Genomic DNA, 27900 nt, shown 5'->3' with positions numbered 1-27900 from the left:
CCAGTTATTTAATTCTATGCAGCTCAGGCAAATAGTCACATCTCACATATCAACCTATAAGATTTATCATTTGCAACATCAGCTGCAAAGAGCTCTTAATTCTTATGTCATTATATTTCCCTTGATATTCTATATCACAGAAGAAAATTATTTTTAAAAAAACAACAAACCAAACAAAAAACCCCAAGAAAACAAACCAAACAAAAAACCCCAAGAAAACAAACCAAACAAAACCCCAAACCAAACAAACCCGCCCCCCTCAAATCCCAAAGAAACCAACACAGAAACACATGGTGAAGATATTTTAATCAACACTTTTCAAAAATAAACAAGCAATTTCTTTTCTCCTCCTTGCTTTTATCCAGATGTGCTCAGATTCCGTCTTCACACTCGGTGCAGGGAGACACAAGAGAAAGATGTCTGAGGGTAACTCAGATGTTATTTTTTTATACATTGACTCTAGAAATCACTTGGATTCCTGACTGTCCTAACTTATCTAGTCTCCTGACTTAGACAACTCTGCCCACACTTAAGAAGTATGTCCTGTAGTTATATATCTCTAAAAAGCACTTAATGATTTCCTACTTTACTGTGCTACTATGAAGACATACTTTAGGTCTGCTGAGAGAGGTAGCAGAGAAGATTGTTAAGACAGTTAATTCAATGAAGATAATAATATACTACTGTCACTTGAATAAAATACTTCGCTCATCTTGGCCTCTAACAACATTTTCATAATCGTTTGAAGGAAAAGTTTTAATTACTCATTTGCTTTTTAGTATATTGAAACATAACATTTAATTTTACCCATTAATGTATCTGCAAAGTAAATTTTGTGGCATGGTGTGGAAAACTGCAGAATCTGCAACATCAGTTAGTGTTTTAAAAAGTCACAAGAACAATTTAGTCAGGCACTCCAGCCTGCTTCTAATGGTCAAACTATGCCAAATAGGAAAGGTGGTGTTCAAAGAGGGAAAACTATTCAATACTCCATTTCTCAGTGACAACTGCAGCTGAACTGCTGGTTCCAGCAGTTTTATTTTGTCTGGTCAATCATCATAACAGATCACATAGGTTTTCTTTGATACAAACCATACCAAAACAAACAAATAGAAAACCTATTTTGTTTTCTTTTTCTGATAGACCACCATCAACAGATAATGATTTGTTGCTTTTTAGTCATATTTCTTTTATGTATCACATTTAACTGAGTACAAGAAATAACCACACCTATAGATCAGTATATAAATGAAAATTTAGACATCAGTCATGTTTCTGTATTAAACCAAATCAGCTTGCAAATGAGGTAAAGTGAGTACTTGTTTTAGAGATGCAGAAATACATGAATTATCCCCCAGATAAATGTTTGAGTACCACTCATGTTCAGTTACATTTGAAATAATGGAAAATGGCTTAAAATAAATTCTAATGCAAATTAGAAACAATATAAAGTAGCTGATTTTCATTTTTTTTAGAGTAAGTAACCATTAAAAATGTAATTCAATACAATCGTATCTTTGTATTCTCTCTGGCCAACGTATTGTTCTTTTAGATAAATATAGGAAAATGACTGTTTGAAATTCATATTGGTTTGTTCACATTCAGCAAGTCCAAAGCTGAAAAAAAAAAGCCAGGCCAAGTAAATAAGAGGAATCTGCAACTCTATCTTGCTGAGATGATAATTGTATTTTGACTATGGTTCCTTGTTTCTGCAGTACTAACATATAGGAAATTGTATTACATTACATAATATTTGTTTTTCTGAGGGGGTAAAGTTAATTTCATGCTGCAGTATGTTAACTTAATACAGTAGCACACTGCTGCATTAATACATTTAACTCAATTTTATAGAACATATTTATTGCAGAAATCTATGAAGCTACATAGCTTGGCTTTGCCAGGCTTTGTAGGAACCTCTTCATTAGTTTCAACTTACATGGATATACATCTCTTGAGGTGAATTCAAAGGCTCAAATAGCACCTGTATTCCCATCAAAACATAAATTACATATAAAATTAGATCCAAAAGGATTGTGTATAAGAACACAGTCAAACTCCTCAAAACCAGACACTGTGTAACCGTGGAGACCCTCAAAAATTCCAGGCACATCAGGTGCTGAGACTAATTTTCCCTAGGTCTCTAAAATAATCTTCAGGATAAGCCCTAAAGCCCTGCCAGCTGGATAACAGTGGAATAACTGGGTATGTGGCTCACACCCAAACCCTGCCAGATGCCCTCAGAACAGGCATTTCTCTTCCTCATAGGTCGTGCCTTGGTGCGCCTGCTTGGGTCCGTGTGGAGTTAGTGTCCTTAGGTCTGGCACACAGGCCCATGACCAGGAGCACCATCTGGACTGGGGAAGGTGAAGGAAGCCCAAAAGGAGGACAAATGTACAGGGGAACAGATTGGCAAAACAAAAGTATAGATGACAAAAGCGTGACCTCAGCTTACCTCTAATTTCCTCATTAGCCCCTGTTTACTCCTGATCACTGACTCAGCATCAAAAGAATAAAGAAGTTTTCTTTAATTAACATCTTTCCAAATGGCCATATACTTTTTTGGATTATTAGTTTACATCAAAAATGTTCGTCTCTTTTAGAAATATTTGAGCATGTACTTGTGGGGAGGTTGGAGAGGAGAAGAAGAAGAGGGAAAGGAAAATTACATATTCTGTTTACTTTTTTTGTCCAGACTGTGAATCAGAAATACTGTTACCTTTAGGAACACACAATGCAGTCTTTCTATAACTAGCTGTTAGACCAGTGTGCATGAAATTCACCCTCAACAGTTAATCCTGGAAATCAGTACAATTTCATTTCTCTTCTGGCTCTACAAGATGAGTTCAGTTATTTGTCTGGAACAGAATTTAAAAAAAACCTATTCTGTTTGGTGGTGTGAGAGAGAGAGGCAGAGAGAGAGACACAGGCACTCTTGAGATCTTCAGTGCCTGAGGGCATTTCCTATTTCTTGTAGCAGTGAACTTATCTGTGCTCCTTCAGAGGAGCAAAAAACAAGATGAAATAACTCCTACTTTATCACCAGTTTCTGAATGTTTCTGTGCTACCCTTTCCTGTCACCCAGCAAGGGCTACGTATCTCCTTCCCAGTCCCAGATGATTAAACACTGTGATTTCCTTTAGACTCAGAGAGCTGCTTTGGGGTTAGGAGTATTAAAAGCTAATCACAAGGAACAGTCCTACATGAGAAATGTTCAGCTCTTCCCTGTCCTCATTACCAGCAGGATAATCAACTGAATTATAGAATCAGCTTTTTCCCAGACAATGAGCTCTCTAAAGAAAACAAAACAAAGCAAAGGCTGTTCATTTTCCTCAGTAATACCACTTGAAGCAAAGCAGTATTAGTCCTAATTTCCAAAAAGTCAGAACTTCAGAAACTTAAATGACCTGGCCATAATTTTCAGAAGTTATGGGATCTACCACCTTCCTGCATTTCCATCTGTGCAGGATGAGCTTTCTTAACCCTGATCAAGAGAAGTCAGGCAGAGTATATGTCTAGGTCTCACAGAAAACATGGATTTTGACATGTACATCTGTATACATTTCTAAGTTCTTAATGACTGTAACAGTCAAGCTCTTCTTGTACTGCTGTGAAACAGGTTAGTGTCATCCAACACTACTCTACCAATATGTTCTTTATGAAATTTGCCTTGCTAATTCCCTGATGACTCACTTTCCTAAGCAATTTCAGAGACCATGTCCACATCTGTGAGTAACTCAGGTACATTTAGCACACTAATTCTCAGTGAAAATGTGTGGGATTTTAGCATCTGGGTTTTTTTCATGAGCTCTTGCAAAATGTATAATAAATAGCTTGCTAAAGGTCACAGAGGGATTATTTAGCAAAATTAGGAGTGTTGCTTTGATTTCCTGAGGTCCCATCTGGTTTCTTACCACTTCTACATCCTGTTGCAGCAATTCTATTCCTCAGAAAACTGTATTTCTGTTAATATAATACTACAAAACACAGCCATTCCCTGATATGCCTGTCTTTATAGTACAAACCAGGAACCTGTTTTGCAGAAAACCCACCCTTTAATGAATTTTTTGTCAAAACAAGGGGGAGAGGGGGCTGTGGGGGTGTTATGAATGCAATGTTTATAATAGTGAAGCACTGTATAGCAGAGAGACATGACTTGTGTTATTCTGACTTAATAATCTGGAATTAAATCTCTGAATATGGATTTGAAGGCCCTCATGCAACTGACCACTCCCTCCACACACTTCAATATAACCTATTTCTTTAAACCTGTGATCTGATGTCTCTTTATTAAATTATTTATGTTATGTAGAGTATGTAATTACTGTTTAGAAATAATTCCAGAGTTACATTATTCTAAGGCCAAATACGAGCCCAAAGAGCATAAGAAATTTACAGTTTTTGGAGAGGTGGAGGAAGGGAGGATAGTTACCTGTGTTGCCACCAACTCCCAGGGAAGCTGGAAAGAGTCTTTGAGCCTTTGACATGCTGCAGTGAACTTAAGAAAAGTCACTCAAAATTCTAGACAAGCTTTAATACTGATGAGATTGGCTTCTCTGACCTCACAGGTATGAGAAACACAGCTTAGGTAAAACCATCCAGTAGAACAGATCATTTGGATTATAAATGAGTATATTAGGGAGCATCCTGGGAGAGGAATGACTTGTAAAAATTGAAAATAGGAAACATTTGTCCTGTAGCTAAATCCTTAATAAAATTTAGCCTGGATCCTCAGAGAGCTTCCATTTAAGTATTAGAAGAATATTTTTCATAAGGTTGTATATAATAAAAGTTTTTTCATTTGTCAGCTGAGGAATGAAGATTCCAAGTCTACAAGGAAAGTTTGAAAGATATAGAGATGTAGATAATTCATACATTAAAAAATGTGCATATATATAGAGATGCAAATAGTTATATACTATGTAACACTGTCTCTTTAAATTGTAAACCTGAAAAATTCAATGTATTTGCTAGAAGTACGACTATTACTTTGCAAGTACACAGGGTTAGAAGTCACAATTTCCTAAAAAAGGAAATTAAACTTGAGAGTAAAATACTACATAGTGCAGTAAATACAATTGTTTCTCCTATAGTTCAGATAATCTGTTCTTATTATCAGCTCTGTTCTTTATTTATGCTGAGAAAACTACCAACACTGAATCAAATTGTAAAACTCCTGCTATTATAGTATGAAAAACATCCAACTGACAACATATTGATTAACCTCCGTTGATTAAACATTGAATTCCATCCACTACCTAAACATAAATTTGTCAATACAAATGAATCTATCTGATTCTTAAAAGTTACTTGGTACTGCAAAACTAACTGTATTTCAAAATACAGTTTATCTGCCTTACCTCCTCTTTAGATTTTGAAGTGTTTTTTCTTGGGATGCTTAAAAATGACAAGTTTTATAGTTCAAGAGAAAATGTTAGCCAGTGGTTAAAGTTTCTGGACAGATTAGAAATCCCAGTTTCAGTTACAATTCAAGGAACAGCTTCAGTTCTTCCCTTCCTGGCATTTTACTTCTAATGCAGGACATACACACTGATGAATAGCATTAGGTTTTACTTATTGTTATCTGTGAAGACATGTCTAATTCTCTTATAGAAGTTCCAGACTACATGGCAATTAAGTGACAAAGCAACCAGGCAGCCTATGGCATCTCCAGGATCTGAGATTCATTTGACGTTCAGCAATTCTTTTTGCGAGGCTCTGTGTCTAGGTCACCACTAGGTAACATGCCAACAATTGGTTTCTTTGTCCTTCAGAATCCCTGCACTCGTGATAACCTGATATCATTTTCATGCAGGGAAGTACATGTCATCAGTCCTTAAAATGTCTTTGCAATCCTGTTTGTGCTTTTTAGGTTGCCTGTGATTGATGAATTAGGAGAATTTGTAGAGAAGCGTAACCATCACACCTCTGAGCAGCAATACTGGCTGGGTCCCAGGATGAAAAGGTAGATTCTGGGTGGCTGGCTCTCTTGCAAAGACAGCTTGATTTTTAAATATGCTTTATCCTCTTTTGCATACAGAACTTCTGTTATATCTCCTAGAAGCTGGCTATATTCAAAATGCATTTTAAATAGCTATCTTCTTTCACTGTGTCACATCCCACCAGTTGGGAAACCCAGGGAGATTCAGAGTAGGCTCCTTCTCAGGAGACCAATTTCTGCTGGATCGAATCCTTTCAGACCTGGCCATCCCAGGGAGGATTGTAACAGGCCTATCCCACCAAATGCATATAGGTAGAGTTAACCTTTCCTAACTATTCCAAGGGCAGGGTTAATCCTCTCTTATTTAATCTCTTTTAATAAGCCAGTTGGTGAGATTAACCTCTATAATTATCTGTGCGGTACTAGAGTAATGACAGTTACTCAGGAGGTACAAATAAAGCACAACTTTACTTAAAATTGAATAAGATTATAAAGCTTTTTTTTAAAAAAAAAACAAACCATCATGCTATACTCCCAAAACAACAGGTTACAACTAGCAAAACTTAGCAAAATTAGAAATTATGTTTTCCTTATATGCCCTGAATAAGATTAGAAACAGAGAGAGAGAGAGATTAAAGAAAGGGAGTATAGAAGATATCACCACCCCTCAATCCAGCAATGATATCAGCACAATGTTGTGGTGCTTGGATGGTGGGCAGGCACACCAAATGCTTCAAGTCTCCTTCTTCTATGCCACATGGCCCCACCTCTCCTGGGTGAGGCTTGGCTTACTTTGCACAGATGTTGGGTTTGAGAATGTTCTGGAAATGAGTTGTTGGGGAGTGGGGTTGCAAGTGGTTGTTTGATCCCTCCCAACAGGGTCAACTGAGCAATAACCTTTATTTCTGTGCACGAGCTCTGTTCAGCGGCCTTACACAGGGCTTTCAGAAGAAAGCACTCTGCCTCCACAGGGCCCTGCTGGCCTGCCACTGTTCCATATCAAATAAGGACAGTGCCCTGCATAACAGGGTCACCACCAAATGAGGGGTTCCCCTTGCAAGAACAGTATCCAGAATTAGGACTCCACCCAAGCACAATGTCCAGTTTGTCAGGGCAGTTGTTTGAGACAATTATTCATTTCAGGACTCTACGCACCGTAAATGATTAATCCCTCTGTTGAACTGAATGATACAACTTATTTTCTCATACCATGTTTGTTTCATTTCCTGTCAACTATATAACCTGATGAATACTTGTAATGAAAAGGAAAACAACTAGCCAACTTTTTAATAGAGTTTAATCAGAGTAGAATAATTTTTTTCCCAAACCAGCACCCTGTTGTTTTGAGATTTTGTACCACCACAAATCATCCTCAAGAAAGGAAGAAGACATAATTTTGGCCAATACTGATGCTCCTTATAGGTTAAAATAAAAATTCTTTAAGGTATTTCTTGATACCTGAGAAAGAACTATTTCAACCTTTATTTTTAGGCCCTGAAAAGAGATCAGAGCTGAAGACAGTCCTATTCAAGTCAATCAGATGCTTTTATCACGTTCAGTTTCCCTGGCATGGTAAACTATTTACTTGTGGACTGATGCTACCCTTTTTTTCAGTTTTTCTGGACTGGGCTTTTTGTGGCACTGGGATTGATTTTCTCCTTTCTTTTCATTCCCATGCCATTCATAGTTTGACTATTTGTTTGCCCTAGCACTATACACATAAAACTCATTTGATCTCCAAGTTCCCCAGGAGCCTACCATCTCATTGAAATGTGAACACAGCAACAAGAAAAAGCTAAGGCTCAGCAAGAAGTTATTACAGAAAGAAAACACTAGTAGGGGCTCAGCTCTCTTTCAAATGTAAGAGCTCTTTGAAGAGTGAGAGGAGAGGTTATTCGTAGCAGGGCAGCCTTAAATTTCTGGATCTCCTGGAGTGCTCTCAGTGTTAACACTTGTGCAGGTATACAGGAGATGTACACTCACCCACACTCAAAGGCATTTAGGTTTCTAAGACCTGCTGGTTGGTAAATAGTAGAATTTCAAGGGAGATCAAGTTAGTGATAAACTAGGACGCTCTCATTTTTCACTTCAAAGAAGTCAGGTACCACTTTTTGTTTGCTGGAAATCAGCCAGCAATGAAAAATAACTTTTAGATTTATTTTAAAATAGGACTAGGTGATGAGTGCAGGGTGAAAATCATTGTGGAAAAACAGTTCTTTTGACTCAGGGAATATAAATAAGTCTCTTTGACCACCAGTATCTCATCTGATTTATGAGCACCCAGAAGTCTCAACTCCGGAGGGCAGTTAATATATTTTATGTGACTGATAATGACCACAGGTTCACCTCTGGAGGTAGAAATGTCTCCTTTGTATTCATTAGATCAGAAGTGACTCTTTCCCACAACATTGTCCTTTCACCACTGCACTCTTTATTTCCTAAAGCATTAAAAAAAAAAGTTTTATGTTTAAAAACAAGTAAACCCATACAAGAACAGTCAAAACTAACAAACATTCGGAAACATCTGATTTCACAACATGTAGGTCAAACTTTTAGTAAACAGAAGTCACACAGCTTATGGCTTACTGGTAGGGTGAACTGTAAACTTCAGGTTCTTTTTCACAACAGCTTCCCCATGAAATAAAACAAAGCCCCCAAAGTATCATCTGATGAAAGAAACATATAGTGCTCTGTGTCATCAAATGTGTGACCATGACCTTGACTGCTTCAGCTCAGGATATTCTGAAGACAGAATAATAAGGGTGAGGAATGTGCAAGACTTCAACACAATCTCAGATTCCTAGTGGGCATAAAACCTGGTTTTATACAAATTTTGTCATTAAAGTTTATTAAAAACAATAGAAAAAAATAATAATAATGGGAAACTTAAACTGCTCTGAAGTAATTTGAAATTCCCTGAACTTAATGTCATTTAGGAAGCTAGCAATGGCTTTCTATTTGAAAATTGTCATGATATTCCTACATAATAGTAAGATTAGATTTCTATTATTTATTTTCCTTTCTTATTCTTATCGTTCTTACTTTTCTGACTTGGAAACTGGTAATTTGCAAACAGCATCTAACCTTTTGAGGTTCAACCTTTCAATCTGTTAAGAGTTACTCAAATTAAAATTGTAATGCTTTCAATTGCCAGACTTAATTTTTATTTAATTTGAACACCATGGACACAGGTTAAAGAACAACTTGTTTTATATAATTTACTTTTTATTGATTTGATCTACAAACTTTAACAAAAAAATCTTAAATGAGAATCAGTATGTGATACAAAAGCTAAAAAGAAAATAATCAAAATCAGGTGCATATAAATTTCTCCATTAAAACAAGTTTTCTGACTGAAGCCTATAGGAAGTTTTGTGTAGATAGAAATATTATGTGTTACAGGTCGGATTTTAGAAGTCACTAAAACACTTCAGATAAAATCTTTTCATTGAAAAAGATAAATTTATCTTTGTATGTGTTGTATGATGTACGAATGTTTGGTGACTAGTATTCTGTCAGTATACAACAGAGCACTTGCATTTTCTGTTAGCATGATTTTGGGATGCATTACAGAAGAGAAAACTGCTGATCAAAACCTCTGTCTGCAGCATTCCTTTCATATTTAAACCCTTTTTATCGGATGCAGAAGAATACTTTGCATTTAGCTATCACTGTGTCTCAGTTAAAGAGCTTAAAATCTACAAAGAACAAAACCAAAATTCTTTAATTTGCCTCAACAGGCATGGGTTGTTTGGCTTAAGATAAGTTCACTTATCTCTCATATATAACAACACCTGTATCTCATGTTCATCCACAAGCAATGATATCTCAACATTTCGGCTTAAAATAAGACTTCTATTGTCTATTTATTCTCACTGAGTTTGTATCTACAACACCAGCTAACGCAATGACAAAGAAACTTTTCCACAAGCCTTTCTCTGGAAATCCTCAGTATATTAAAAAAAATTACAGAATATGTGACATTTATCCCTTCACTCTTGTTTCTGTAAGGCACTAAAACATTCCACATTGTGTTCTTCACCTGCCCACATTTCCTTCAACACTCAACCATCCCTGACTGTACTGCCTGCTGCAGTATTGCCAGACACACATCCAAAATTCTGGGTTGTTGCCCCTCAAAAGCACAGTGTTTCTGGACAATACTCCTGAGACTGTGGAATCACATTTATTTATTTATTTATTTATTTATTTATTTATTTATTTATGCTGCATTTCTAAGCTCTTACTTACAATTGTGTCTGGATATTTATCCTCTTGCTGAAGGTTGACTTGAGATCCCTGTGACTTGCAGGAATTAGTGCTCTAAAAAATATTGACTTGGCAGTAATATTTCTGTGGCCATTGATGCCAGTGAGGTTGCCAGGTGGAGCTGAAGAACACAGAGCCACTTGACTTTCAGGTCTGAAAGTGGCTGCATGTAGTGTAAGTCCACACTTCATTTTCTCTCATACAGCAAGAGGACTCGAGAGATTCTTCTATGTGTGTGCAATATACAGTGTACTGACTTCACTGATCAAAGCTTGGTGGGGGGGAGAGAAAGAAGCCCTTTTTAGAAGAACAGCTTAAACCATTGATAAAATTTGACAGCTGCTTTTGGCTGAAAAATAATGGTTGGCAATAATAAAAACCTCAACATGCTTGTTTCTACCATTTTCAAATAAAAATATTTTAATTTCTTCATTCAAGAGGAATTCCATTCCCCAATTTCTTTTGGTTTAATTAAAACACAGGAACAGAAAACAGAACAGAAAGTTTAATATTTGGTAAAATAATTTATTTTCTCATCAGAAATAATTGGGGAGGATTTGCAGTGTGCTATTCAGTTTAATAACATTTATAAAGGAATTTACTTCTGGTCATCTTGGAAAAATAACTTCTATGTACATGCAACAACAATGAAAATAGTGTATATGTTCAGCCCCATTTTAGTTCCCAGAATATTGATTTTGCACTGCAGCTTGGACTGCGGATTTGCACAATATATATTTAGTTTCATGTCACCTGTCTAACACGTTGGATACTCCTTGTAAACCCCCAGACAGTACTATACAAACAATTGAGGTTTTATTGCTGTTGTTGAACTTCCATTATAATAGCAAATAAAAATCAAGTGCTGGGCTAGAACAGCCACTTCTGAATCTAGTATGGTTTTAAATCAATCCACTATTGTATAATCATCCTGTTCCCACCTCAAACTCTGCTCTTTGCAAAGATGGTTCAGATAGCTAACCCGGAGCTGCTGATCTTATGATGGTATCCATAACCTTTCTTCTCAGGTAGCCTGGATACATCCTGGATGTGCTCCCATAAAACAATTCCTCCAAAGTCAGTGCATCACTAGTAACATGGCATGTTACAGGTTGACATAATATTAAGAAATAGACTTAATTCAGGAAAACAGAAAAAAAAAGTCCTCTGACCTGGTGAAAGCAAGGGCTGAGAGAATTAATTGCCCCCCACTGTAGGTGCAGAGCAGGTTTGTGACCATCTAAAGAATCTGAATGTGCATAAATCTATGGGACCTGATGGGATTCACCAACGGGTCCTGAGGGAGCTGGTGGATTAAACTGCTAAGCCTCTGTCCATCATGTTTGAGAGGTCAAGGCAGTGTAGTGAGGTTCCTGACAGTTGGAAAAAAGGGAACATGGCCGCTATTTTTAAAAAGGGAAAAAAGGAATACCCAGGGAACTACAGGCCAGTCAGTCTCACCTCTATGCCTGGCAAGGTCATGGAGCAGATCCTCCTGGGAAGTCTGATAAGGCACATGGAAAATAAAGAGGTGAATGGTGACAGCCAACATGGCTTCACTGAGGGCAAGTCATGCCTGACCAATCTGATGGCCTTCTACAACAAGGCTACAGAGATGGTGGATGGTGGCAGAGCAACTGACATCATCTACCTGGATTTCTGCAAGGTGTTTGACACTGTCCCACATGACATCCTGGTCTCCAAACTGACAAGGCATGGATTTGACAAATGGACCACTCGGTGGATAAGTAATTGGCTGGATGGCCTCACCCAGAGAGCTGTGGTCAATGGTTCAATGTCCAAATGGAAGCAGGTGACGAATTATGTCCCTCAGGGGTCAGTATTGGGACATGGGCTGTTTACATCTTTTTGGAGATATGGACAGTGGGATTGAGTGTATCCTCAGCAGGTTTGTTGATGATACCAAGCTGTGTGGAGTAGCTGACACCCAAGAGGGAAGGGAGGCCATCCAGAGGGACCTTGACAGGCAGGAGAGGTGGGCCAATGCCAGCCTCATGAAGTTCAACAAGACCAAGTGCAAGGTGCTGCACCTGGGTTGGGACAACCCCAGGCATAAATACAGGCTCAAGGAGGAATGGCTGGAGAGCGGTCCTGAGGGGAAAGACATGGGGATGGTAGTTGATGAGAAGCTTGACATGAGCCGCCAGTGTGCGCTGGAGCCCAGAGAGCCAATTGTGTCCTGGGCTGCATCAAAAGAAGTGTGGCAGCAGGGCCAGGGAGGGGATTCTGCCCCTCTACTCTACTCTGGTGAGACCCCTACCACAGAACAGGTAGAATCCCACAGAATTTGTATTTTTTTTAATAAACACATCTAATACAAATATAAAACAAAGAAATTACATCGGCAATAAGAGCAAGTCTACTTAGAACAGAGAAACAAAGGGAAAAATAAGACCAACCTTGCATACAGTGTGTATTTTTTTAATACATATAATGAAAATTCTCCTTCTCCTTCTTTTGTAGTCCAAGATTGGTGTTTAAATGACATTTCAAGCAGTAAGGTCTCTTGTGTAATTGTGCAGCATGAATTTTTAAAACATGGAAAAGTTATTAGTGACACACATGCATTGACAAGAAGACCCTGTTTTAATATAACTTCCATTAAATTAATTCAAAATGGATCAATAAGTGTTTCATTTATTTTTCTGGTATTTGGCACAAGCAGGATTTTGTTAATACATTGCCTTGGTTGGCAAAAATCACATTCAGTAATATTGAATAAGTTCATTGATACACTGCTGTTTTCAAAACTCAGGGAAAATGTCACATAAGCTTAAATTTGTTTTCTAAATCTCTTGAAAAAGTAAATCTATACTGGAAGCAATTACCTTTCAAACATGAAGCCCTTCTTAAAATGATATAGAGTTAGTAAAAAAGATCTAGGCATTGTTTTCATGCCTGCTAAAAACTCATACCAGCAAGAATATTTTAAGCCTTCCAATACCTTCTAATTTTACTGACTTTTTTCAGAATTTCATTCTATTTATCTAGTCTGTAAAAGTGCCAGAAGATCAGAAATTAACCTTTTATTAAGTGTAATCATAACAGAAATAAATGCAGCCCTTTTTTGAGAAATAATAAAGCAAAAGAAGAGCCAAAGAACAACTTCTATTTTTCTTTTTAAAATTCATAGCACTATTTCAAACATCATTGCAAAGCAAGGTTGTCAAGGGTGATCTATGGTTCCTTACCATTCAGACTGTAACCACAGTAATTCATATGCTCCAAACCTCCCTTTGCTTAAACAAGTAAAACAAGCCATAATAATCACATACTAACATAATTTTATTGTCATAAATATCAGGTAAAGAACTTTGTAGAATTTTCTGAGCAACAGTTTCTAAGTATTTGATTTCAGAAAATAGGTTTCTATTATACCAAGCACAGATGAGATTAACTGGATAAAATATATTTATCTGTGGAATAAATTTTTTAGCAATATAATAGTAGCAGTTTAAAACTACAGATATGTTTAGTCTTCACTTAACTCTGCCTTTAATTAAAAGATTAACCTAGATTATTACTAGCAGCATAGCTACTCTGGGTTCATATTTTTCTCCAGCACCTTTCTGTGTATGATTTTTTCTCCAGGAGATCCATACTTTTTACTCTATTATGCCCTTGCACAAAGTGTGTCTGGAGGGTGGTAGCTGGCTGAGAATGGGAAGAATAATAGAACAGTTAGAGTTGGAAGGGACCTTAAAGATCATTGAGTTCCAAACCTCCTGCATGGGCAGGGACACCTCCCACTAGACAAAGTTGCTCAGAGCCCCATCCAACCTGGCCTTGAACGCTTCCAGGGATGGAGCTTCCACAAGATCTCTGGGCAGCCTGTTCCGTTGTCTCGACACCTTCACACTAAAGAATTATCTCTAACCTAAATCTCTCCTCTTTCAGTTTAAAACCATTACCTCTTGTCCTCTCGCTACAAGCCCTTGTAAAAAGCCACTCTTCAGGGTATCTGTACTTCTAGTTAGATGTTACATATCAGAGTATGATGACTTCTGTATTAACTCTTAAAGCTTTTTTTTTAACTATTACTACAGAAGACATAAAGTTGGGATTATGTGGAATCCATCTATAAATGCAATCAATATGTCTGTAAGTGTATCAATGAAGGGTCACAATTCCTTCTGACAAAAGCATCCTGAGAAGTTGGGAAAGCTGAAAAGTGCTATGCTAAACTGTCTTCCTCAAGTACCTTTGTAAGACATTGGGCTTTACTTTCAAAATTTTAGAGCATTAGAAATTTCTTATGTGCATGAAAAAATCTAATACTCTTTAAAACCCCCAAATTGAGACCTTTTAAACTTGGGAATAAGAACTGGCTTTGAGGGTAGGACAGCAAGATGAGACAGTCCAATTTTAAGGAAACTGATAAATTTCCATACCATGGGAGTATACTGAAGAGACTGAAAAATCCAAAATTCCACCTATGAGTCACACCTAGAAAAGCTTAAGGATTGAAATTAAGCAAGATGGTGAATGTAAAGCTAGTGAGATTTCCATACTACTTCTTCTCTGTAATTGCAGTCCAGAGGTAAATTAATTCTACAGAGGCAGTGCTGACATAAGCCTATTGTGCAAATAGCTAGTTGTGCTTCAAAGACAACCGTCCTTCCCCCAAATTCCCCTGTATCTGTCATATGTAATAGCAATAATATATGAAGCCGGTCTGAGGTTTTACCACTTTAATATTTTAAGGTGTTAAAATAATAATACTACAAATTGAAAATTCCTATCAACCTCTAAATGGAGGTTGATAGTATCAGAAAAGATAATATATTATATTAAATCATTTTAAAAACATGAAAACTCTGTCATGAGACATGTACCAGCACATCTAAACATTATTCAGTTGTCTAGCACCTACATTACTAGTTATCAGCCTCTTATGCAATATCTTTATTGCCCAAACAATATATTGATTTATTCATTTGGGCACAATTTCCATGTAAGTTCTTCTGGTAAATAGAACTGAATGTTTAGTGCTTATGTGGTGTAATGGAAGCAATTCCCCCAAAGGATGAGCTATAATAGTATAATTATTCCTGGTGTTTATTAATATAGTACATTTCTAGTGCTTAAGAAAAATTTGGCAGGAGAAGAGATTTTCAAATCACAGAATGAGGCACAGATGAGAAACTTAGAATAGTAACTTATAAAGCTACGTTGCTTAAATATTTAAATGCTGATTTGACAACAGCAAAACTAGACACACAGTAAGTCAGAAATGACAAGTTTTCAAAACAGCCAATTCAGAGTGGGGACCACTGGGAGATTCTCTTATGAGAGTTTCCCGTTATATGACATTGAAATTTGCTTTGGTACAACAAAGAGTAAAAAACATGTAATTTTGATACTATTCCCTCTAAGTTCTCTTCTGTGTTATTAAAAACACCAAAACACCCCCCCACCTTCTACGTTTAAAACACCTTGGATTAAAAGATGAGGTTGCGTGTGTTAAGTGCAAAACATTAACAAATGCATTGAATGTGCTACTTGCTTCAGTATACCCTCCTTTGGAAACTGATTCATGCAGTCATCAATAAGAAACCAAATATGTTACCCTATATTAGTGTTCAGATAGCTTGTCCATGCTGCTGTGAATGTTTGTCATATGCTGGAATAAATATCATTGGCTGGTGTTGACTGCACACGGTGCAATGTGTAGGTCGAAGTGCCCTCAGATGCTAACAAGGTGCTGAATATATCTTGAAAGACTTTAGTAATAGGTTGGTGTCACCTTCCAAGTGACAGCTTGTCTTTTTTGCCTATTTTACCACAGATATCAGTCAGTATAATACACTGAATTAATTTTTGGGAGATTAACATAGAAAATAATCATGTAATGGTTTGAGTTGAACAAGACCTTAAAGATCACCTAGTTCCAACTCCCCTGCCATGGGCAAGGGCACCTCCCACTAGACCAGGTTTCTCAAGTTCCCAACCAACTTGGCCTTGAACACTTCCAGGGAGGGGAAATCCACAAATTCCCTGGGTAAACTGTTCCAGTGTCTCACCACCCTCACAGGAAATAATTTATTCCTAATATCTAATCTAGATCTATCCTCTTCCAGCATAAAACCATTGCCCCTTGTCCTATTTCTACAAGCCCTTGTAAAAATCCCTTTCCAGCTCTCCTGTAGGTCCCCTTCAGGTACTGGAATTCTCTTCCGCAGTGTCAAATGCTTTGCAGAAGTCTAGGTAGATGACCAGCACTGTAACCACAGAAGGCCACCAAATTTGCCAGGCATGTTTTGCCTTTAGTGAAGCCATGTTGGCTGTCACCAGTCACATCCTTATTTTCTATGTGCCTTAGCATAGTTTCCAGGAGGATCTCCTCCATTATCTTACTAGGCATAGAAATAAGGCTGACTAATCTGTAATTTCCTGGGTCTTCTTTTTTTCCCTTTTTAAAAATGGGGGTTATGTTTTGTTGTTGTTTTTTTTTTTTTCCAGTCAGTTGGAACTTCACCAAACTGTCACCATTTCTCAAACGTGATGAATAGTGGCTTAGCAGCTTCATCCATCCACCAGTTCGCTCGAGATGCATGGATGCATTTTATCAGGTCCCATGGACTTGTGCACCTTTGGGTTCCTTAGATGTTCTCAAATCTGATCTTCTCCTACAGTGGGTGGTCTTTCATTCTCTCAGTCCCTGCCTTTGCCATCTGTGACTCGGACAGCATGGTCAGAGCCCTTGCCAGTGAAGACTGAGGCAAAAAAGTCATTGAGTACCTCAGCCTTCTCCATATCCCTGGTAACAAGATCTCCAGAGAGGACCCGCATATTCCCTAGTCTTCCTTTTGTCACTGACATATCTATAGAAGCTTTTCTTGTTGCCCTTGATGTCCCTGGTGATATTTACTTCTATCTGGGCTTTAGCTTTCCTAATGTGATCCCTGGCTGATTGGACAACTTCCTTGGGCCAGGTTACCTGTCCTTGCATCCAAACTCTGTAGACTCTCTTTTTACATCTAAATGTGTCCAGGAGCTCCTTGTTCATCCATGTAGTCGTCCTCACATTCTTGTCCGGCTTCCTGTTGCTTCTTGGGTCCCTCTTTCATCCAGGGCTTTGTCCCATGGTACACTACCAAGCAGATCCCTGAAGAGGCCAAAGTGTGTTCTTGGGAAGTCCAGGGTAGCAAGCTTGCTGTGCACCCTCCTTACTGCCCTGAAAGTATTGAACTCCACCATCTCATGTTTACTGCAGCTAAGGCTGCCCTTGAGCTTCCCATTCCCCCTCAGCCCATCCTTGTTGCTGAGAACCAGGTCCAGCATAGCATCTCTTCCTGTTGGCTCCTCTATCACTTGGAGAAGGAAGTTACTATCAACAAATTCTCAGAACCTCCCAGATTGCCTATGCTCTGCTGTATTGCTCCAACTGATATCAGGGTGGTTGAAGTCCCCCAAGAAGACCAGGGCCTGTGAATGAGAGGCTACTCCTATCTGTTTATAAAGGGCCTCATGCACTCAGTCTTTCTGGTTGGGTGGTCTGTAGCAGAACCCCCCTATAATGTCACCTGCCTCTGCTCTCCCTTTAGTCCTGACCCATAAATTCTCAGCCAGCTTCTCATCCAATCCCAGGTGGAGCTCCATGCACTCCAGCAGGTCATTGTTGTAGAGGGGAACATCCCCTCCTCATCTCCCCTTGCATGTCCTTCCTAAAGAGTTTGTATTGTTCCATTCCAACACTCCAGCCATAGGAGCCATTCCACTGTAGAGGGCTTTTTAGTGAGCAATGTACATGTGAGCAATCCAGCCTTTACTGAAAACCTCTGGGCCCCTGAGCAAGGTCGTTCCCATGGATACCAACTGAGAAAGTGAGCAGCGAAGCAAGCAACTTCCGGATGTGCCAAAGAAGGAAGTGAGGCGGAGAGTCACGACTGCGCATGTGCGCGCTAGGAACCAATCCCTGTTTAGGTCGTGGCAGGCATTATGGCAACTGACCCATGACAAGAGTGGCTTCGGGCGCGTGTACACAGCAAGGGGGTATATAAGAAAGGTTGGCGCGTAAAATAAATTGGCATTCACCTGATTATATTGATCCCTGTGTGTCTGTCCATGATGACCTCCCGCATTCCACCATGTCTCTGTGATGCTAATAAGATCATAGCCTTGTAGAAAGGTGCACATCTCTAAATCCTCTTGTTTATTTCCCATGCTAGGTGTGTTTGCATAGAGGCATTTAAGTGTATACATACATTGAGGTGGTTGATGTTATGGTTGACATCTTGGGAGGCAGCTAAGGAACTTTTCTCACTGCTCTTTTGGGCCTGGCTTATTCCCTAGTTGATTGCAATGGTGTAAATGTTGCTACTTTGGACCCCGATTCCTGAGTGCTTCGCATTAGCCTTTTCACATCAGTTTCTCTTGTTCCATGTGTGCCAAACATATCATCCACAGTCAGCCACATTTTAAAATCTTTCCTTGTGCTATCTGATAAGCAGAAATGAACTGGCCTTTCTGGAACTAGTTTCTAGCAAGTTCAAAAGTTACTTTAAAAAGTGTTATCTTCAGTGTGCCTATTTTTGTTGTTTGATAAGCTATAGATAGGTTTCTTAATTCAAGTTGAAAGGAAATGAGAAGGTGGAAGGAAATAAAATGAGAAAAGGAGTGAATGAAAAGCTGAAAAGTTAAGTTTAAGAACAAGATTTAAAGACAAAAGATTCTCTGGAGTGATATTTGAGATGGTGGATATAGATCACTCATGACAGATCTGGAGCAGGTATGTTACAGCAGTAGGCATAATATCTTCCATAATTGTTACAAAGTCATCCTTCTGCCTGGCTTAATGAGTAGAAATATACTCTAAATATTAAGGCTGAATACTTGAATCAGCTTCCTTTTACTCCTGAATATAGAAGTTCAGTACGGCCTCAGAGCAGGAATGCTAAGCTGAAAAAGGAACTTTAGAGTTCCAGGTTCAGCCTTTCAGTAGAATGAAAATGGCGCTGTTCCAGATTACTTATGGATTTTAGATGCCTTCATTGCATGACTGCCAAAGCTGAGATCTCAGACTGTTTTATAGATATTCTGTATTTTTTATGCTTCCATTATCACACAGATTGGAAAAGGGTGCCCAGTTCCTTGGAAAATAAAGACTGCAAAGTGTTGACTTCCAGGAAGAGATCAGGCAAAATTAACTTTTCTGAAAATACGTCCATTAATTTTTCCTGATGTGACTAAAATTTGGTCTTTCTTTTGAAAAGAAAAATTGAACTGTGACAATATCAAAGCAGAGCAACTAGGAGTGAAGTAAGATGGACAGATGAAACCAGACACAATAAAAATAGCTTTTCATTTAATCTATGTAAAGTTGGAGAGTTTTTACATTTACCAATAGGTGTTGTTTGGCATACTTAAAATTCTCTACATTTACCTAGTTACATTTTAGGAAAGCTTTCAAATAAACAAAGAAGCTAATGGATACAATAAAGTATTTTAAAACAAGAAAATTAATCAAAGGGGATGTTTTTTACACTATTATTTGATATGACTGGGAATATTGTATAAGTAACTCAGTGAATCAGATATTTCAAAAGAAAAAGCCGTCACAAGCACAGTGGCTTTTTATCTCTCAGAAAGTGATTCTCTGAGATTCAGTTTTGTCAGCTCATACCATAGGAACAGCCGCGTAGCTAGCAACCTTGGCAATGCAAGCAAAAGAGCTATAGTAGTGGGAAGGGACATTTGAAGGAACTTCCCTGTGCATGCAGTCTGACCCTAACCGCTTTTTGAAAGGATTCCCATTTGTAGTGGGAAAGAGATAGCTCAAAACCCTTGAAAAAGGAGAAAAAATAAGGATATCTAAGAAAAAAAAAAAATAAAACTGAAGATCCAGCTCTTTATCATATCCTGTGCTGGGGAAGGAAAAATTAGCTTTGATTCAAGTCTTCAGACATAAATTTAGGAAGTAATCAGCTTCATTATAGCAGTTCAATCATGATTAAAATTACCACTAGGACAAAATGAATGTACACACAGCTAGAAGAACAAATAGGCCTCATTTGACATGACTCTCACAGTGCTATTGAAAAAAACCTAAATCTACAACAGTTTTTAAATCCCTGTTCTCTGCTGTTAAAAAACTCTGCTCTTAGTCTAGAAATCCTACCCCAATTCTTTGAAAGAAAAACAAAAAGAAGACGTAAGGAGACCTGCATATGTGCAAAGAGACAGAGATTATAATCTAGTTCTACTCCTAAATTTATAATCCCTCTCATCATGATTTTGGGAGACAAGGTATTCTAATCTTCCAACAAAGTGGTGGGCTGTTTGCAATGCAAAGGAGCAGAGGAAGTGAATATTTGAAGAGTTTACCTATATTATTTATATATACAAATGTGTAACATAGTCTATCTATGAAATACTAAAATGAACTAGTATTTTCCCTTTTTCTACACTATGCTATTTGTAGTGAGGTCTACTGTTTTGGTGCATAGGCAGATGTCATGAGCCCAGAGGTGGAGACCCCGGAGGGGGTTTCTTGCATCTCTTCCTTACCAGATCTTTCAGGTGGCTTAGCTGGTTATAGTAAATCTGGTGGTGATGGACAGAGGGAATATGTTTCCTATATGGAAAAAATCCATGTTTTTATTAAGAAAAAAGCTGATAATGTAGGAATATTTTTTTATATTTTTTTTAATTACACTTCTTAAAGCAGCTTCCTTTTCAAACAGAAATCCTGTTTTACTGTGAAAAGCTTCACCTAGGCTCTGCTTAGAGGTGATAGAATCACATCTGCAGTATTACTGTGAAAAAGCCAGGTCTCCACATAACTGATTCGTAAGTGGATGAAAAACTGCATTCTATGCAGAAGCTTCTTATTTATTTATTTTTATTTTGGTGAGCATCAGCATTTCTATTCCACTTTATCATAAAGCACTCAATTCTTCCAATACTAGTATTCTTCCCTACGTCAACTGCTGTGAAAATGTCTCTATTCAAAGTAACCTTGAGCATAGCCAACAAGCTGCTAGAAAGCTGAAATGCTTGTGTTTATTCAATGATGCATACTTTTTGAGGTGTAAGTGTTGCAGTCTACCTTCATCCTTAATCTGTTGCACTCAGTATTCTTTTTTTTCTGGGACTAATTTTATGAGACTAAAAGCAACTCTTCCATATAATTTTATTGGTATAGAGAAGATACACGTTTTAGTCAGTACAGGTGAAGGTGAGATACAGTAGCCTAAAGTAAGGGTAGGCCAACAGTACAGCTGCAGAAACATAGCTCTGAGTATGCCTCGTACCTTTGGACTAAGTCTGAATTCTGTTCTCTCTCAGCAGAGCAGTTCTGTGTCTGCATTAACACAGAGCTGTTTTCTCTAATGGCCCTAAATTGGACTTGGGAAGACATGGGAAAAGAAAGGAGTAGCCAGGTAATCCAGAAAGGCATGGATTCAAAGTTTTCAACTGCTGCCACTCATCCCACAGGTCACTGACAGATGGTATTTTAGCTCAGAAGTTTGAAGAGAAGCCTTGGGGAGCTGAGTCACCCTTGTCACAGATGTGGAGAGAGAATTTGCCTCTCTGAAATTGCCTCCTCCTACTTGTTAGCTAGACAATGTTTGGTTACATGTGCTCTCTGAAGGTGAAATCAGATGTCCTCTAAAGAAACCTTGAGCAGACAGGGTTTCAAATATCATCCCTTCTGGCTCTTAAAATGCTGCCATTTCAGAAAGATGAGAAACAGGTGGTTTTTATTTTGATCAAAATAAATCAGCAATGAGAATCCCTACCTGGTGCAACATCATGGATGATAACTAGAAACAGAAACATGCAGATACTGGTGGGGCTACTAGTTGTGAAAGGGTAGCTTTTTTAAAAGGAGCATGCAACTCTGAGACTGGCACTGCCAGGCCTGCTTGGAAGTGAGAGCAAGCATCTTTTTCCTGGAAAATGATACCTCACTGAAACCATACTAGTATCAGGATGTTTTCAGTTTCTGCCCCTCTACTTTCTAAGGCAAGAAAGGCTCAGCAAAGTCTAACTCACATAACACACTTATGAAATAAAGTATTTTATCAGCTAAAATATCTTACTGAATGTGACTCAGAGGGTGCTACGAGGCAGTGGATGTTACTGAAACCTTACTATCTCATGGTATTTAAAACTAAATTAGTCCAATATATAAAAGCTTATTGTGCATGATGGAATATAGTAATAACTTTTATCCTAGCTGTGTGCTCTTCTAAAGCCACTGTAAATATTGGAACAGCCTTGTTCTGAATTTGAAAATATTAAAGAAATAACATGGGGAAAAAATTACTTTTTTCTTAATGGCTTTGAAAAAATTATGCAGATAAGAAAAAAGAGATTTCGTTCCCCTCAGTTCCTGGATCAGAAACCTGAAAATGTCTGCAACTCATAACTGGCAGTTTTGGTTGTTGTTTTTTTTTTAATCAAAATTTAGTTTACGTATAACGAAATGATCTGTATGCAGCGTATGCAGTTAACCACTGCTATTCACCACCAATAACACAGATGGATCTGCTGATTTCAGTTGTGAAACATATGGCTTTAGTAAGGAAGACATGACAGCTGAGCTAAGTATCTTTGACAGAGTATCTCTAGAAAAAGAATAAAAAGTTAGTTGCTTTGAAAATTGCCTTTCCTTCTTCAAAGCCCACACTCTCCACTTCAGCCTCTGTCATCTCAATATCCATGAGTTCTGTTTCATGTATGAAGTTTTTTTATGTCTTTGTACCTTTCAAAATTATATGAAATACATGGCCAGGAGCAACTTTCAGGATTAGCACTACTGAGCACAGAACATGCTATTTCTTTCAAGTCAGAGAAAACAACTGCTTTTATTACAAGAAAAACTGACCATGGATTATATCTCTTCTTCCATTGCATTTAGCCTTCCTTTTAAAACTATTAGTAGTGTATAATTTTGTTAAGGTTCAACTTGTCTTCTTGATAAAAAGCTTTCAAATGCTTCTGACTTAAAAAATTTAGAAAAGGCCTAGCTATGACTAATTATGCTTAGTTTTACCAGCTGCTGAAACCATTGTTCTGTGGAAATCTTTCTGACACCTAAATATAGATCTTTAAGTATTCCTACTTTGTTTTGATAGCCCTCTCAGTCTGAAAATTAAGAAGAGGTGCCACATAACTCTAGCTTTATTATTTTCATACAATAAAGAGATCAGAAATTTTATACAAATTATTTTCATTTAGGTTAATTGATACAAAGCAGATACTGTAGTTATTCCTGTTTCCATGGAGACTGGAATGTTCTCTTTCAGTGCTGCACTCAGGCAGTAACGGTTCACACTGCTCTTCATACAATAGTAGCAATTAAGGTTGCAAACTGTAAAAACAGGAAAGAGCTATGCTCTCGGATATCAGCTATATATGAGGCTTTAAAACTGAGTTGTGATTTTGGAACACGGAAACTCCAAGAAATCATTTCCAGACAAATCTTCCCTAATGTAAGGAAGTGTATAAGGATTTCTGAGAAAACTCAGTGGCTAAAATAACACAAACATCTGGTTCTGTTTTCACAGTCTCTTTTGTACAAGTTCTTTACACAATTCCTGCATTTCTAACATGGTTTCCATGCTCCAGGAGTATGATGGTTTCTGCTGTAATGTGAGGGATAAAAAGGCCTTGTTACTCTAAGCAATATTACAAAACATAAGAACCCAATTGGATTAACCTTGTCTAATACAGTACATCTATGGATTTCAAATACTGCTATAATCTATATGTCTATGACTAAATATAGTAGGTACAAGAAATATTATTGTAACCTGATCACAAATTAAGGACAACTAGCATTTTATTTTTATTGGATCAGCCTTTTGTAATGTTTTGGATAGGATATAGACATGTATCTTAGTAACCTTTTTTAAAGAAGAGACATTTCTTTTTAAGGTTCTCAAAAAGCTTGTACTCAAGCCATAGAAGTTTGAGTCTCAGCCAACTATTAATTTGATCGAACTATTCTTCTAGAAAGTCATTATAGTTTTGCCCTGGCTTCCCTAGATAAAGAGTAGCTCATGCTAGTCAGAGTCAATTATGGGGGATCCCAGAGGTATTTCAGCTCTAAGTAAAGACTGTCAAGACAAGGAACACAGAAAGGCACTTGGTGAAACTTCTGTGTCTAGTTCAGAAGTGTGAAAATTGTTGCTTCTAGTTTGTTACTAAGATCTGGACAAGAACATAGACTGAAACTGCAACTTTCCCAAAATACTTGCCTACTAGAAATAGAACCTACCTGTTTTGAGAAGGAATATTTCTGTAGGTCACTAATGACAGTACTTACCACAACAATGTCTGCATTACCTCAATGAAATGTTCTGTGGTTAGCTTTTCAATATTCTTACAAAGTGTTATATCACACTAACAACTCATATCCAGTGTTCGCCACTGTAAAGAAATTCTAGTATGAGAGAATCTAATGTTAGGAAGGAAGGAGCATTTTACACCAGTATTGTTCTCTATTTCCTTTACATTTTTTTGATTTTTTTTACTCTCCACTGAATTAAATTGTTACCTTTTTGTTATTATTATTATTTTTATTTTGCTCTCTTGTCCATATCTTGGGTTTTTGCAGTTGTGATTTTCATAAAACACATTTAACTGAAGCCAGATGATTGTCATTGGCATAAGTTAAATGTATTCCATCTTTAGGATAGCAATTTAAGACATTAACTATCATTGATATAAATAATCTATTTTCAGAAAAAAAAAAAAAGGTTCTGTATTTCATACACAATATCATAGCTCTCATTCTTACAGAGTGAATGCACCAGGTGAAATGAAATGCAGACATGTGACCAGAACATTTTCTTCTGAAGATGTAGTTCATTGCAGCATTTTTGTTCTTGTTATTATTCACTGAAGTCTCTACACACAGAATGTTTTGGCTTTTTTTTCCATGCTACAATATATTGTGTGTAGATTTTTGAGGAAAGTTAACTTCAGAAGAAAAAGTAGACTTATTTCAGAAATGACTGGAATTTACTGGCCATTTACAGAGCCTGAAAACAAAACCTAATTTTCAGACACAAGTATAAGCCTGTTTACTCAGTACTTGTCAGAAGAGCAATGCCTCTCAGTATAGCAAAAAACAATGTACACTAAGGAGAAATATTTTTGCCAAGGACCTGTTACCTCATAATTACGTGTACACACAACTAAAACTTTAAAATTTATAAAATCATAGAAGCACAAACAACAACAGCAGTTAAACAGAATAATGAAATTACAATAGTCTAGTCACACAATATTCAGTACGTGCAATTTGTACTAAAAGAAAGGAGCGCAACTGGATTTTAACAATAAAAAGAATAAAAATCTTTGACATTTTATTCTTAGAGCAGTAACTGGTAAAAGCAGAGTTGAAATAAGACATTTTGGACCTAGACTCTTTTCCTTATGCCTTATCCATCTTTTCCTATACTAATTTCTCTCCTCTTTGCTATGGAAATGTGGTTCTTCATCCAAGATCACAGCAGCTGATGGTAATTATTCCTATATGCTTCTTCCTGTCCCTCTCACATACACTTGTTATATCTTTGTTTCAAAATGTTCCTGAAATGGTGGATATTATTTAAGAATACTTAAGAATCTCTCTCAAGATTCACAAGATTTAAGGTCACAGTAATATCTAGGAAATATTTCACACTGTGGAAATCAATCATGAAAAGTCTCACTAACTTTTAGCCTTAAACCTTCTAAGGTCTGCTGAAACTTTCCCTTCCTCTCAATCTGTAACAGAGAGATAGCCATTCTCAATGTATAGTTAATACTGCAGATGTGGCTGGCTCTATAAAGACTCTTTGCAAGATATGTCTTTTAGCAGTTTTTATTTGACAGTCCATAAAAGTGAATGTTCCACAAAGGACAAATAATCAGGTTGTACATACCATCTAATAGAGTTAATGCCAGAAGGAAAAAAACATAATGTAGCTCTTCAGCACGAAACTGTAGACTCTTGAGAGCTTGATTATATGTTTAGTGACACTACAAAAATGCCTTTATTCGTTATTGTAATGTTCCCGAACATGTGTCATTTGAGACCTACAATAAGTGTTTCATGTATTTGTGAAAATTGAGCTGTAAATCTGAGGAAACGGCTGCCATTAAAAACAAGATGGCTGTGTTATAACCCACCAAGACTTAAAAGGATTACATTTAGAAGGTTAAATTCAATGTCATTCTTTTTTCAGTAAGGAATTGTAAAATCCTTTCTGTTGGCCAGAAACCAAAAGCAATTCAAAGCTAGAATGAAATATGTATTAAAGGCAGAGGGGGGTGGGTGACAATTTATTTTGGAAACAAGAATGTAATTTCTGATTGCAGCAATAAAGAACCATGAAGGCTGTCTTTGGCTATTAAATAAAGGCAACGGTTATGCATTGTTATTGCAGTACTGCTTTATTTTTGAGATATCACCTATTCTGAAAATTGCAGTACTTTGCTAACTGTCAGAGACTGTGAATGTAAGGAACAACTTGAATATTTCTGAAATATGCTCTATGGTTTATGATTTTTTCTGGTGGGGGTCACAGATAGTCAATATAGAAAAAATATTTGCTTCTGGGCTCAGTAATAAAAGGAGTGCATCTTTTAACAGGGAAGGCTAAAATAGTATGGCTTGCTTTAGTCTAGCCAATGCAAGCTATGGAGGATTTGTCTATAAATAAATCAAAGAGAAAACAATGGGGGGGAACTCTCAAGCTAAAGGACAAGTGTTGACACAAGAGGTAGGTATATAGTGGTTCTGAACACATTTAGATTATAAATTGGAAAATTTCTAGTCAGAATAACAGGAGCATAACCTAATTGCTTTTAAATGGGTCACTTTGTGAATGAGTGATATGGGAACAGTGTGGGGGCTATTCTGAATGCCCAGCAGGTTGTTTGAATTATTTTCTTGCCCTCACCCCCTGGTCTCATTTTTCTACATTTCTACTGATCTCAGTAGTTTTTGTGTTATGTCTGTTTTGTAAGGATTACTTAAGGATAAGTATAGAGTACTATTAATCTCAACCATTCCTAAAAGCTATAACTTATAACTTCTGCTTAAAATTTGAGAGGATACCTAAGCACATTGCTGGATGGAATTAATTGTGTTTAATCAATCATGTGCCCTTCTTGAGACAAAATAAATTGCTCCTGTGGAAAATATATTCCTTGTACCCAACCATTATCTACACTACTGTTTCTACCTCACAGTAAAATAATCACTGGTTTATGATCTATTCTCTGCTGCTCTATTAAATGCCATTTGCTGTAATAACAAGGATATAGCTGATTTTTGGAGAAGGCACAATGCAATACAGAGACTTCACTGATCACAACCACCAACATAATGATACAGTTTACATTAAACTGCTCCAGGCCAGAAACCTTAGGAATCCTGAAAGCAAGGAGCAGAATCCAGGACTGTCAAATCTCAAGAGAGTGCTGTAGAGAGAGTTTCTGTAGGCACTTATTTTCCTGGCTGCAGAGGAAGGGGAAGGCTCAGACACACAAGGATTGAAGTCCTGATCCTCTTGAAAGGTTGCAACCATCGTGCATCTAATGCTCTGCCCCATCACTCAGAGCAGCAGAGATTTCTGACTCTGAATCTCAATTTCACAGATATTCCTCACTATTGCCTTGGGTTAGACACCACAGTCAAAGAAAGGAGCAAGATTTCCATCTCTGTC

The sequence above is a fragment of the Apus apus genome, chromosome 4 (assembly GCF_020740795.1).
Source record: "Apus apus isolate bApuApu2 chromosome 4, bApuApu2.pri.cur, whole genome shotgun sequence".
Taxonomy (NCBI): domain Eukaryota; kingdom Metazoa; phylum Chordata; class Aves; order Apodiformes; family Apodidae; genus Apus; species Apus apus.
This window is presented reverse-complemented; position numbering follows the sequence as displayed.